General features: G+C 40.9%; 1 protein-coding gene across 3 annotated transcripts in view; it reads right to left on the bottom strand.

The window, feature by feature from the left end:
- LOC128425959 (phospholipid phosphatase-related protein type 5) overlaps nucleotides 1-13706 on the bottom strand; it is a 132800-nt gene that overhangs the window by 86475 nt on the left and 32619 nt on the right. The gene's annotated exons all lie outside the window — the stretch shown is intronic.

The following is a 13706-nucleotide window of genomic DNA, read 5'->3' as shown; positions in this document are numbered from 1 at the left end:
AAGTTGAAGGACTGCATCCCACTTCATTCATTGACACATTGCTGAAAGAAACTTTTGGCGCGGAGGCTTTTCCTACCTCAACGATCGCTGACAGGGCTCATCGGATCACCATGGTCAGGAAGAACCCAGCGGACTCCAGACCACGTCCCCTCATCGTGCGAATTCACCACTTCCAGACCAAGGAGCGCATCCTGAAGCTAGCAAGAGAGGCCACCTCCGTTTTTTTTTAGCGGATCACAAATTCACTTTTTCCCGGACTTCAGCGCGGAAATCTCCAGGAAGAGAGCTGCATTTATCCCGGTGAAGTCGCAGCTTAAAAACGCTGGATTCAACTACAGGATGCTGTTCCCCGCCAAGCTCCAGGTTATCGACAAGGACAGACAGGAGAAGCATATCTTTCTCTCACCCGCCGAAGCTGTCTTATTTCTGGGAAGACGTGCGGGCAATAAGGGGTCGGATACTTCCACGCAGGCTGAAACATAGCGTGGGTAGGCTATCTACTTCACGCTGGTGAGTAATCTAACTCCAGATACATCCTATTATACGAACTCTAACCGTAGCCCACTCCATAGGACCTCATTTTAGTCAACTTTCGTTATAAATGGACATTTTTCATTTTGCATTGACTGCTACGTGATGCTTAAGAGGCCCGGTTGGATTTAAAACATTTTTTTTTAAAAAGAGTTAAGAAAATTTTCTAGTTATATGCCACGTTTGGTTGCCTACTATGTTATTGTGACTTCATTTTGGTCGTTTAACTTTGTTTTATGTACAGATGCCTGAAAAACAATTTTTCTTTCTTCCTATATTGTACTACATTTTTTAAAGGCTAAATAGACTATTTTATACTATATTTTCATAGTAAGGCCATAGTATATTTCAAATCTAAAAAGGGTGGCACATGTCACCCGCAATCTGTTCCTCTTATTGTTCCCGCTACTCTTAAGGGGTGTTATTCCTAGTGACTTTGCGTTGTGCACATATCCTTTTATTTGAAAACATATTTTCTGTAATAACAGAGTGTAGAGTTTAAGCATAGGTAGCACGTGTTCTTTGTGCTATTTGCTAAAGCAAGTTTTTCAGTTCAACCTTTTTATAAAAAAAAATGTATATGTACTTTTTTTTATTTTTACTTCTATTTTTACTTTCCACTCTACCCAATTGCTCCAGACCCTCCTGCAATTGGAGGCTTAACCCGCTTCTATTGGCTGATGAAGAATTTGTAAATCACATCTCCTCCCAGATTAATTTCTTTACAGAAACTAACTCTACCCCAGATGTATCCCACTCAACCATATGGGAGGCACTTAAAGCATTCCTTAGAGGGCAGATAATTGAGTACTCCTCCAGAATAAAAAAAGCAATGGCCAAACTTGAGACCATCTCCCAATCCTTAATTGATATTGATAAACAATATGCCTCATCCCCCTCTCCAAATCTTTATAAAGAAAGGCTGCAGACATGCAGACAGAATATGATACACTGACCACAGACAAAGCCACTTATCTTCTCACCAAGTCACGTTATAATTTTTTGGAATCTGGTGAAAAGGCTGGCAAACTGTTAGCCCAACAAGCCCGCCATTCCGCCTCCCATCCGCCTCATACCTAAGGTTCATGGTGAAAATGGTGAGACTGTGACCAGCCATTCGGGGATTAACAAGGTCTTTAAACATTACTACAATGACCTATATAGGTCCGAACAGGATGAAAACTCCCCAAAAATTTAGAGCTTCTTTGACAAACTCACATTTCCCTCCATCCCTCCGGTGCACAATTCACCACTTGGGGGAGAGATCTCAAACACAGAATTCGTAGACGCTATTAAGTCTTTAAAATGCAATAAAACACCTGGGCCAGATGGCTTTACCTCAGACTTCTATACAAAATTTGCACCTGAACTATCCCCACTGCTCCAAGCCATGTTTAATGAATCCTTGTCGTCTGAAGCGTTTCCACCAACCCTACGACAAGCTGCTATTACACTTATCCCTAAAAAAGGTAAAGACCCACTACAGTGCGCTTCTTATCGCCCTATCTCTTTACTGAATGGCGATTATAAAATTCTGTCTAAAATCCTAGCCGCTAGACTGGAGAAGTTACTACCACAAATAATATCCATTTGCGCTCTGTCTTATGCGCTCCGTCCCCTCCGATCCCACATACCCGATTCTTCTCCAACCCAATTGTCCTTAATTCGGTTAAAATCTGGTCGCAGTTTAAAAGACATTTCAACCTGTCTGCAATGTCAATTCACTCCCCAGTTGTAAATAATTACAATTTCCCACCCTCTACCTTGGACTCAGCTTTTAAAATCTGGATGGCAAAAGGCATTACTTCCACACGTAGCCTCTTTATCCAAGGCAAATTTGGATCATTCACACAACTCTCTGAGAAGTTCGACCTTCCAAAATCACATTTTTTTCGATATCTCCAGGTAAGACATTTTGTGCAGAAAAACATTGCTTAATTTCCAAATTTACCAGCAGATAACACAACTGACAATCTTCTCACATTTTCTCCACACCGTAAAGGCTTAATTTCAGTCCTTTACAACCAAGTTGGCAACATCTCCCCCCAGTCACTGCAAGAAACTAGAACACTTTGGGAAGAAGACCTAGGGGTGGTACTGAGAGAAGATCAGTGGCAGTCTGCGCTAAACTTAATTCACACATCATCCCCCTGTGCTAGACACAGCTTAATTCAACTCAAAATCATCCTGAAAGTTCACTGGACCAGGGCTAAACTTGCCAAGATTTTCCCTGATGTTAACCCCTCTTGCCCCCTCTATAAAAGTCAACCAGCTGATTGCTTGCATATGTTCTGCTCTTGCCCTCTCCTCAGAAAATTTTGGGCAGATATCATTCAGGCTTACTCAACAATTTTTGGTGTGGTCATCCCTCCAAACCCATTATGTGCCATTTTTGGCTTTACTGTTGAAACACGTTGTCATAGCTTTCACCTCTCTGTTATTCATTTATTTATTGAAATTGATAATTTGAGTTAGTTTGTTAACAACAATAAATATATGAGTTGAAAACATCCTACTGTGTTTTTTATTTATTTATTATTATTATTTTTAATTTCATAAATAATTTTGGTGATGGGTGCACTTTTTTGGCGGTTTGAGCACCTGCCCCCCAAAATGTCTGTGCACATGCCTGATGGTTATGATAATAAATTCACAGTTAAAGTTTTGGAATGGTCATAGTTCAGAAACAAAGTTGACTATCTGTGTCAGCATAATATCTTGGGTGAAGTTCGGTGTGTTGTAAGCCATTTGTTCAGTGATTCAATGTCTACTAAGAGTGGGCAAGAAGATACTTTTGAATAGTGATTGAACTTGAAGACGTGTTTTTTTTTTTTTATGGGGATCCTTTCATGCATGTCAACCTGATCAAGTAGCATGACAGATGAGGAGCTGGTGCCAAGGACTGGATGTCAATACAACTCCACTGATCTAGACTGATACTAAACACTGATGCACACTTAAGATGTACAATATGATCTAATGATGTGTTCAATGCAAAATTGTGTTTGTAATGATCCAAATAGGCAAGTCTAAGTCTATATTCCCAACAGTACATTTTACAACTTCAAAGATATCGCATATATCAGATTGTGGAACTTATTGTTTTTTGTGGGATCATTCTTGGGCTTATGCTGGTCAAAAATTCACCAAAGTTCACATCATACTGTTCTCAACAAAGAAAAGTTATTTTTTTAGCTGGACAGGAAGTCTGCCATTTTGAATATCCTCATTTCTCATTTCATTAACACATTTTTGGTTTTTTTATTGTGCATAAGCACTCATAAAACCGAAGTTTAAAATATAAGTCTCAGCTGATATTTATAGTACCATAATGCACATGCAATTGATTAGACTACTATCATTTTGGAAAACACAAAAATAACAATGTAACTGAACAATAAAACTGATATATCTATCTTCCAAAATCACTGCAGCTGCACCAGAATCAACAAAAACTAAAATGTTGAAAGAAAGCAGCTCTGTCCAGTGAGGTATTTTCTGCTATCCCCTAGGTGAGATCTATGACTAACTTCTTTAGAGAGGTACGCTGGGCTATTACAAATAAAGAGGATAATCACTGTGTGATTACAATGCAGAGGTTACCATGGAGCATGTCTCTATTGACTGTCCTATCATCACTTTTTAAGCAATGCAACATGCAGCAATAATTTAGATTCCCCTATACCTATTGACAGGACTGAAATGGTAATTAAAGTCGCGATCAGAGATGGGGGGCATTTATATGAGGTCATACATTAATGAAGTTGGCATAAATGGAAGGGTCAGGGGACTTGACCACAAGCTTCACCGCTGGGCTGATGAGAGACGAGTACCAGCCTAATATAACTAATATTATGATTTCCCTAATTCAAAAGAACAATGTCAGAGGACACAGACACCACAATTTGTCACAAAACGGGATGTGGCAGATGTATTATATTTTTTATCACCATTTAGTTTCTAAAACATTTTACATTCCGACGGGCAAGTTTAAACTCACCCACAATCTATTTCAATGTTGACCATCCTAACTTATTCAAACCTAACCAGGTTGTTGTGTATGGCTAGTAAATTAATCAAAGTATTTTCACATCGTGACACAGATTCACTTATTTACTTTTCACTTGTACACTCTTGTTCATGCAACTCCACATATTACTCTTTAAAATAACAAAATGTAGTGATCGGTGACATGATTGTAAAAACTGAGGCCTGTGTCACAGATGTGTAACGGGTAAACATAAATTTCAGAGCAATTTCCCTAAAAACAACTGAGTGATATTATAATCACACCTCACCTTGTTTTTTCAGGACAGGGGATATGAACTGCCGTTAGAACAGTTTATTGAGGAAATTCTCTTTTAATACTTTCAAATAAATCCAGCAAACTCACAACGGAGAGCATAGTTCATATTCAATTAAGTCTATTTTATTAATAGCACTTTGGAGCATATGGTCAATCCATTAGTTGGAAAGTTATATTTCCAGATGGATGAATTGCAATGATATTTGTGAGATTTTATTAGAAAGTTACTGAATTCCAATACATTGTGAATCACTCTCATGTTTACTCTGGTTTACAGTGTCTCACAATAACTGTCTATTTTTACAGCACTAAGGTGATTTTCTGCATGGTCCTCACTGACCTTAAACACTTAGTCACAACATAACCTGTAATGACAGCACTGCGGTTTCTCATCTGAATTCAGTTCTTGTCTCCGGCAGTATCTGTGGGCGGAGAAGTGAGTGAGTTCTCTGCCTCTTGTACTAAAGATTTTTTTTCATGTTTGGTTGTTTTATGTTGGCCTCTTTTATTTTGAAATAAACCTAAAATCTGAGGTTTTTCTGCCTCAGCAACAGCGAAAGCTATGTTTCAGGGGCTGTCCTTCCAATTCTCATAAAAGAGTTATCTCAGTAAAACGAAGATGAAATTCCATCAGATTTGTTTCAGACTTTCACATGGAAGAAACGTATGAGCTGATTATACATTAGTCAAGGTCACTGTGACCTTGCAAAACTATTTTGGCCCCTTGAATGAGATATCTCAAGGCGGTGTACAACAGATGTACTTAATAGACTTTATGAATAACCAAACAGAATGTCAAAAGAAAAACAAAGTATGCCATGATCAGCAGCATACACACCAGGATAAGAGGAAACCAGCAATGAAAGGCCAAGGTTCCTCACAGATTCACCTTTTCAGGTCAGGATTTTAACGATCTGTTGGATTCAGTTACAGTGGGTCACTGACTCATCTCACAAACTGTCATTAATTCCAGCACATAGTTCTCAATAAATGCATATGAATGTGAAGTCTGTAGGGGAGAGCGGGGTAATGTGGGACATCGGGTAATGTGAGATACCCCTGTATCTAGGCAACGGTATACATTTGTGGTCATTTGACCATTATGTTTTCAAGCCCCTCCCATTACCCCCTTGCCATGAAGGAGAAGTTGGTGCTGGTGCTGTGTAAAGTTTTCACCCCAAACATTTTTGGGCATGTAAAAGTAAATTTTCTTGCTTGGAACTTAATCAACTGTTGTGTCAAAACAAATTGAATCAGGTAACAAAAACTTATATCATACATGTTGGTGAACTTCCAACTTATAAAACCATGTGATTGATGCTAGCTGAAGATTAGCCTGAATTGCTAAGAGATGTTTTTTTTTTTTAAATGGTGGCAAAGTGGGACAAATGCTGTGGGGTAAAGTGAGACACGGTCTCAGCAGGGTAAAGTGAGACACGGTCTCACTTTACCTCACCATGAAGCACAAGTTAAGTTTAGTCTTAAACATATTTTAATGATTAAAATTAAATATGTTAACATTGCAGAAAAGCCATCATGCCAAGAAACTATACACCAGGAAGACAACCTGGGGCCAAACACCCCTCGCAGAGATGGAGAGTGCAGCCGCTGAGGTCAAGCAAAGAAAGAAGTCCTTAAGAAAAGCTGGAAGGGATAGAAATATTGATAAGACAACCCTCAAAAGATTCATAAAGAAAAAAGAGAAAGGGGAAGTAAAATCAGTAGCCTGGGGTGCAGGAGCTGAGGCAAAGAGAATATTCAAAGATGAGATGGAGGAGCTTGCCAAACACTTGAAACAACTAGCTGACCAGTTCCATGGCCTTGCTCCAGTTAAGTGCCGTGAACTGGCATTTGAAAATGCAGAGAAAAACAATATCCCTGTCCCTGCCAAATGGACAGAGAAACAATGTGCAGGTAAGCTAGGGTGTGCAAGGGATCACATAGATCATAATAATCATAAATGTGCTTAATTGACCAATCCCCATGATTCTGTTACTAGTCCGATATTAGTGGTTGTCAATCTAGCTGTCGGGATTTTAACTATTACAATATGTGTTGTTATGGTAGTTTTAAAGTGGAAAAAGTAAGTGGACCAATTTACCCCGTAGCCGGGGTAAAGTGGGACACAAGACCACTTTTTTAAAAACATCATATCTTCATATCATCATATTTTCACTGCCCTTTGTCCTGAAGACATTGTGATCATTTCCATTGCTAGAAAACATCCTGAATTAATGGGAAATGTGTAAATTTTACTGATATATCATTTTAGCTCGCCTAGAGGGGAGCAAATGTAAAAAATTTCCCACATTACCCCGCTCTCCCCTACCACACTTACATTGCTTTCTGATATTTTTGTAAGTAGTATTTTTGTCTTCTACTTGTTCCTAAGTAACGTAAAGCTGGAGCCTTGTTAAATATGGGGTAACTTAGACAGACAAAGATCAAGGCGAAATCATTAAACAGAAACAATGACATCGAGCCTCAAGAAAGAAACATCTTTGTTTTCTGTTCTTCTGTCAGGTTTGTTAGAGTTTGCTGCCAAAACAAAGTGTTTCAGATGTCTTTCCCTCTCACTGGCTGCATGCTGCAGGCTGAGGCTCTGTCAAATTCTGTGCTACACAGACGCACATCCATCTTTATGACACTTTTATTCTTGAAAAGAAAACAATCTACTGAAAAGTGGGAGCCAATGAACTGTTGCACACTTGTTTGCCTTTTTTGTCTTCACATAATGGAGCTGGAAAAATTAACAACCTGTGGTCCTCTACACAACTCAAATGCAAGATTTATTTTGCTATAGTTGGGGATCTGTTTGTTTGTTTCTACATCATTCAGTCTATCCTGGAAGCTGCTGATGACTATGACTTAAAGGAAATGAATCGAGCAATTTTTAAGAATAAGTTCTTGAAAATGATATGTATTAACATCTTACATTGATAATGAAACAGGCAGGAATTTGGGAGTCATCTTTGAACCAATTGTGACGTAACATCAAAAGTCACACATGTCCTGTCGAAGAAAAATTTGTCCACACCTTTGTTAAATCCAGACTTGAATATTGTAATTCCTTATTATCAGGTTTAAGCAGTAAGACGTTAAAGACTCTGAAGCTTGTTCAAAATGCTGAAGTACGTGTCCTGACACGAACCAAGAAAAGAGAGCACATTTCTCTAGAATCACAGATTGTAATAGTAATGGCAGATCCTGTATAGTGTTGGCATCCGATCGTGGTGGTGGACCACGGTCGAGGTGGCAGCTGATGGTGAACTATGATTACAACAAGACTGCTTGATCTAATATGTTGTTCTATTAACCCTGCTAAAAGTTTTTTTTGTGTGTAGTTTTTCCTTACTCTTGTAGAGGGTTAATAGCCTGGTTGCCAGACGAACTTAGCCCCGCCCACAACATTTGAGGTCGGGAAGTTCAGTCTGGAGTCGCTCCGTTGGGGAGAATTTATGCCCGGCTCGAAATCGACCGGACCAATCAGATTGTCAGGGCGGGCTTTATACGATGATCGACAGATGATCAACGGTAACGTAATCAACTACGTCATCAAAGAACGCTTGGGTTGACTTTGTTTTCCACAAACATGCCTGCCGCTGGAGAGCTGAGATGTGTAGATGCTGCCATTGAGTCTGTTTTAGGAGACATCGACAGCGCATTCATTTTGAAAGAGGAACAGAGAAACGCGATCAAGGCATTGGTAGATCGAAAAGATGTTTTTGCCGTCCTTCCTACGGGATTCGGAAAAAGTTTAATCTATCAGCTGGCCCCGATGGTCGCGAAGAAGATGGGACACGGGAATGTTGCGTTCCAACCGTGTTATTATTGTTTTACACGTAGCGACTCCCCTCGCATAAATACCTGCAGTTTAAGGAGCGGACCTTGTTAATAGACGCACCAGATCCCTCGCTTGCGGAGCAATGCAATTAGACACCTGCCGTACAGCGCCGGCACAAGGATAGGAGCAGGAACAACGACCGGACGCGGGCTGTGCGGCATTTCTCAAAAACTATAGTTTAACACCCCTCGCCAGCGTAACGAGGTAAGGAAGCTGGTCCCATTTACTTTGCTGCAAGTAGCGCGGAACGGGAGTCGCTGTCACGTTAACGCATCAGACTTGTCTCGTGGTGATTTGTTTATTTGTATTTTAACGTTTGTGTTTGGTTTTATGGATTAAAATATCGTATACTTAATGTCATTCCAGTTTTACGGTGTATTTGCGGCTACGATGAAGTGAACAATAAAGAGCCGTGTGCCATCAGTAGAGAAACTCTGTGTCATGTTCGGGGGGGGGGGGGGGCTGTTACATTAACTGTTTCTCTCAAAAATGCTGATCGTGTTGGTAAGCTCTCCGTGTATCCTTAAATTATTTTTACAACCCCGGCAAAAATCGTTTTTACTGATCTCCTTCTTCTACTTTTTCCAGCGTGCGTGCAGTTTAGTTCTGTTGACAACAACTATGCGTTGCTTTACATACGTCACATACTACGTTGCTTTGATTGGTTGTAGGTCTATCCAATTGAGCGAAGAGGAATTTTATTTCCTGGTTCGGTTGAAACACGCCCCATAATCACAGCCCAATGGAGCGGTATCAGAGTCATTCTGACTAGAATTGTGAGTATGACAACGTCAGGCTAGAGGGTTAAGGGCAGAGGAGGTCAAACCTTGTTAAAGCCCTATGAGACAAATTGTATTCTCAGTTTTGTCTGATGGATGGCGCACACTTTCACTTTTGAAAACACAGCAGTAAGGCACTCAAATCAGAATGAAGTTGATATCAACATCATTTCAAAGTCCAACTATAGTGAAAAAGCTGAAAACGGCCAGTGCTTGAACAGTAGATGGAGAGCTATATAAAAGGACAGACAAAACCATTCATATTGGACATTGCCAATCCTGGATTACATTCAGTTACAGCATCTTAAAATGTCCTGTTTTCCACAATATCTCTGCATGTTCAGCATGGGAGACAAATTCTCCCATTAACAACACTAGATTGTTAAATCCTCTCATGTTGAGAGAGGCACTGACCTATCCATGCTTTAATGGCAATTCCCTGCTCCTGGCCAGGAGTGTTACAAGGGACTTTGGGGTCCCAAAGCAAAAGGGATCAGGGGGGCCCTACATCTGTCAAACCAGACCCAAGAAAACCCATAGTACCAAACCCAACCATTCCAATCTTCAAATAAATCTTTTATTTTCAAAAAGTAGTGAAAAAAGTGAAAAAATTGCAAACCCTCATCACCAGGATCATCATACAAATCTCAAAAATTGTGAAGCTTTTGGCCCAAAGTTAGTTGCATGAGGCCTTGTTTGGGATTTCTAAACATGGAATCGATGCAGTCTCCTGTACATAACTGATCACATATTTCAATGAACTTTACACAAAATTGTCATTACTGTGGACTAACATAATTAGCCATTCACAGGGGCCCCCTCTCAGCTCAGGGCCCCTGAAAATTGCTTACTTTGCCTAATCTGTTGCACTGCCCCTGCTTCTGGCTATGGCAGCTCATGAGATATGCATGAAAGTTTAGCTGGGCGATATGGGGAAAAAAAATTCACGATATTATTTTTATTATCGATAAATTGAGATATAAATCAAATTACAGAAAATAACGCTTTTTATATCAATGTTCTTGTTATGTACAAACGTTATTTCTTAGGCACAAAACTGATTTTACTTGCTCGTACAAACAGCCTGTGCCAGTGCCCTTTACTCATAACATTTCATACAAACAACTACAGTGAAAAGGTGTATATAATGTATCCTGTCCTGTATGTGTCTTAATAACTTGTGATCAGTGATGGTGTTTATTGTTAAAGTGTAAAATGCAGGTCAGAGGGGAATCGAGGAGGTTACAGACTCTGACAGAGACTTTGACACAGGACGACCGGACCTTTAATGAGCGTTTGATCCTGGAGCAGCAGTGTTATAATTATTCAGCAGTGAAAACCTGCTGAGACTAGGAACTTAGCTGAAAACATGATTGTGTTCAGTCATTTCATCGATGCAGTGCCGTCCACCTCTCTGCAGGAGCCCAAACATTAGCATGTGTGCCGCTGCTGGTCCTACACTCTGTGCTGTGTGCGTCATCCTAACCTGATGTGGCTGTGACTCTATTCCAGCCACATGATTGGTTTCGGCGCGCAGCTATTCTCATTGGCTGTTTATGTTGTTTGTCAAAACATACTTTAATCTTTTCATAGGATTTTTCAACTTTAAGACAAAACCAAATAGCCCCAGTCTTATACTTCCAGTTATGTAGTATGGCCCTATATTGAGGTTTGCAAGAAACTGAAAAACTGATTGGAGAAAGAGTAAACATGATTTGTTTTGTCTGCTGTATGGATCAAACTCCAAAAAACCACAGAATCCTACACTTCCAACAATGCCACTCCATACTGTTTTTTCATCAGACCCTCCTTGTTTGGTAAATGGCAATACGATATTGTTCGAACTTCACTCATTCAGTTTTTGAAAAAGGCCTTTCCCTGACCTGACAAGCCAGTCAGTCAAGAAAAAAGTGCTTTCTAAGAACAGGACACTTTTTCTTACAAGATGCCTTCTGTTGTGTCTTGCTGATGAATTCAAATTTTCAGCAAGGAGACAAGAGTGAAGAAACTGTCCTCTCTGTACCGATTGCAATCATTTATACTTAGTCTACAGGTGTGCCACTGGTACACTGAAGCTGCACACAACTATATTGCATGTTGCTCAGTCTGATCTCAACTTAATTACATCAAAATTTAATATTTAGTGTAAATACTTCTGCCATCCAAGAGAACAATCCTGGGGCAGCAGAGGAGACAGAAGCAAACCTACTTTTCTAAATCTGGTTCGATGCAATATTGCTGCTAAAAGACGGAGACTGAGAGTGTGCTGCAGGATGCTTGGGCTGTAGTCACTTATTCGGCTCTGTGCGTGTGCGTGTGCGTATGTGTGTGTGTGTTTGTGTATACAGAGGCAGGCAGGCAAGTAGCTGCAGAGTCAGACACCCCTGTCGGCTGCATTTTATAAGTTCATTGCACAATCAGCTTGTAATTGGCAGAGCTAATGAAAGAGCAAGGCAACATCGCTCAAGCATCATAAATTTAGAGGCTATGCAGTTAATATGATGAGGACAGGAAGTCAGTGCAGTCTACTGTACAACTAACACCGTTATTTTTAATTAAATTGTATCTGTATAGGGACATGTACAATGTATAATGGAAGGCAAAGATCAGGCAGAAATCAGCAGGAATCTTAACAAAGACAATCACATTAGCATTCAATACCTTTAGTGTATCATCAGAGATGACAGCTTGGCAGACTAATAACTCCTCAGAATAATCCAATTAAATACATCTGTCACTGCTCCACTCTTTGGAGATCAAATCAGATTATGGATCAACAGGTAGGTTTCTGACTGAGCTCTGACACAACATCATTCTAAAGGTGATGTTGCCATTTTGGACATTATATCAAAGCTCAGAGAAAGATGTAGGAGAGAAAAGTGTATTACAGCTGCAGTAATCAATGCATTTGGACTGTGAAATATGTCACTCATAAGGCTGAGCCTCTAGCATCTCCTCCAAACTCTCTTCTTCCAGCAGCAAGCAGCTGTTTACATGCCCAGCCAGCACCATACAGCACACAATGTGTTAGAGCAGGGGTTTCCAAACGGCTATCTGCGGCCCGCCATCCATTGTAAATTGGCCCGCCTCAAAAAAATTTAAAAAACAATTAACATTTTTTTTTTAGTATTGAAACTAACAATTTAGTAGCACTTAAATGGCACTTACTTAAAGCACTTTGTAGTTTTGCTCTATTTTTGAAGAAACTGTACTTTCTTGATTCTTGTTGTTCTGGGTTTGTACTTCTCAGTTTAGACACTAAATGGCACCCAACTCACCCCTGACCTGTCTCTCAGAACGCCGCCATGCCCCCCGCCCTGAGCGATGCGATTGAGGCGCACTGTCAACAGTCCGCTCCAGGGCAGGGGGGCGTGGCGCCGCGAGTGGCCCAGACCTTCGTATTTTTTTCTGTATGTGGCCCTCGGGATAAAAAGTTTGGACACCCCTGTGTTAGAGGTAGACAGTGTGTGGTAGACATAGTGGGATGTTTAGAGGCTAAGAAGAGAAAAAAAAATTCCAGGAGTTGTTAGAGACCAAAAACTGAGCAGGAAGAAAGTGAATATTTGACGAATCAGTTCATCAGGTGGACACAATCATGATCATATGTTCAGCAGCAGGTGGTGATGCTGTGCACTCAAAGCTCATTCTACAAATTTTGAGTGCCCCGTCCCCCTCACCCCCGGTGAGCCTGGCTGCGAGAGCCCCAGCTCCCCAGCGCAACCCCGCAGTGGGAGCTGGCGCAGCAGCAGCATCCTTCCACACTGTTGAGTCAACGTTTAGAGGTGTCCCGGGGTCCCTTGTTAATGCGGCCACTTAAATGTCTGACGGGTAGCAGTAACGAGCTAACGCTAGCCGGGCTCCAGCGGCTCGCGAGCTCCCCTAGCCGGGGGTAGCCCCTAGGGAGCTAGGGAAGCCGGGCTAGCGAGCCCGGCTAGCGTTAGCTCGTCCAAGGCCATGTAGCGAGACTCCCTACCAGTGTTGGGAGTAACGTCGTTTAAGTATAACGGCGTTACTAACGGAGTTCTTTTTCAGTAACGGAGTAATCTAATTAATTACTTTTGTCATCGTTACAACGCCGTTATCGTTATTGATAATGTAAAGTGGCGCGTTACTACAATTTGGTTGAATGAAGCGTGCGGTTGTAACAAATCACCCTGTTCAAACCCCAGGGGAAATGCTCTACGCTTTTAATTTTAAGGACACGGGCGGACTCAACCCGCTGTGTACCTTGCGCGCTGCCCGACCA

Source organism: Pleuronectes platessa, chromosome 20 (genome assembly GCF_947347685.1).
Source record: "Pleuronectes platessa chromosome 20, fPlePla1.1, whole genome shotgun sequence".
Classification (NCBI taxonomy): domain Eukaryota; kingdom Metazoa; phylum Chordata; class Actinopteri; order Pleuronectiformes; family Pleuronectidae; genus Pleuronectes; species Pleuronectes platessa.
Note: the sequence above shows the minus strand (reverse complement) of the source record. Positions and strands in the feature narration are given on the sequence as shown.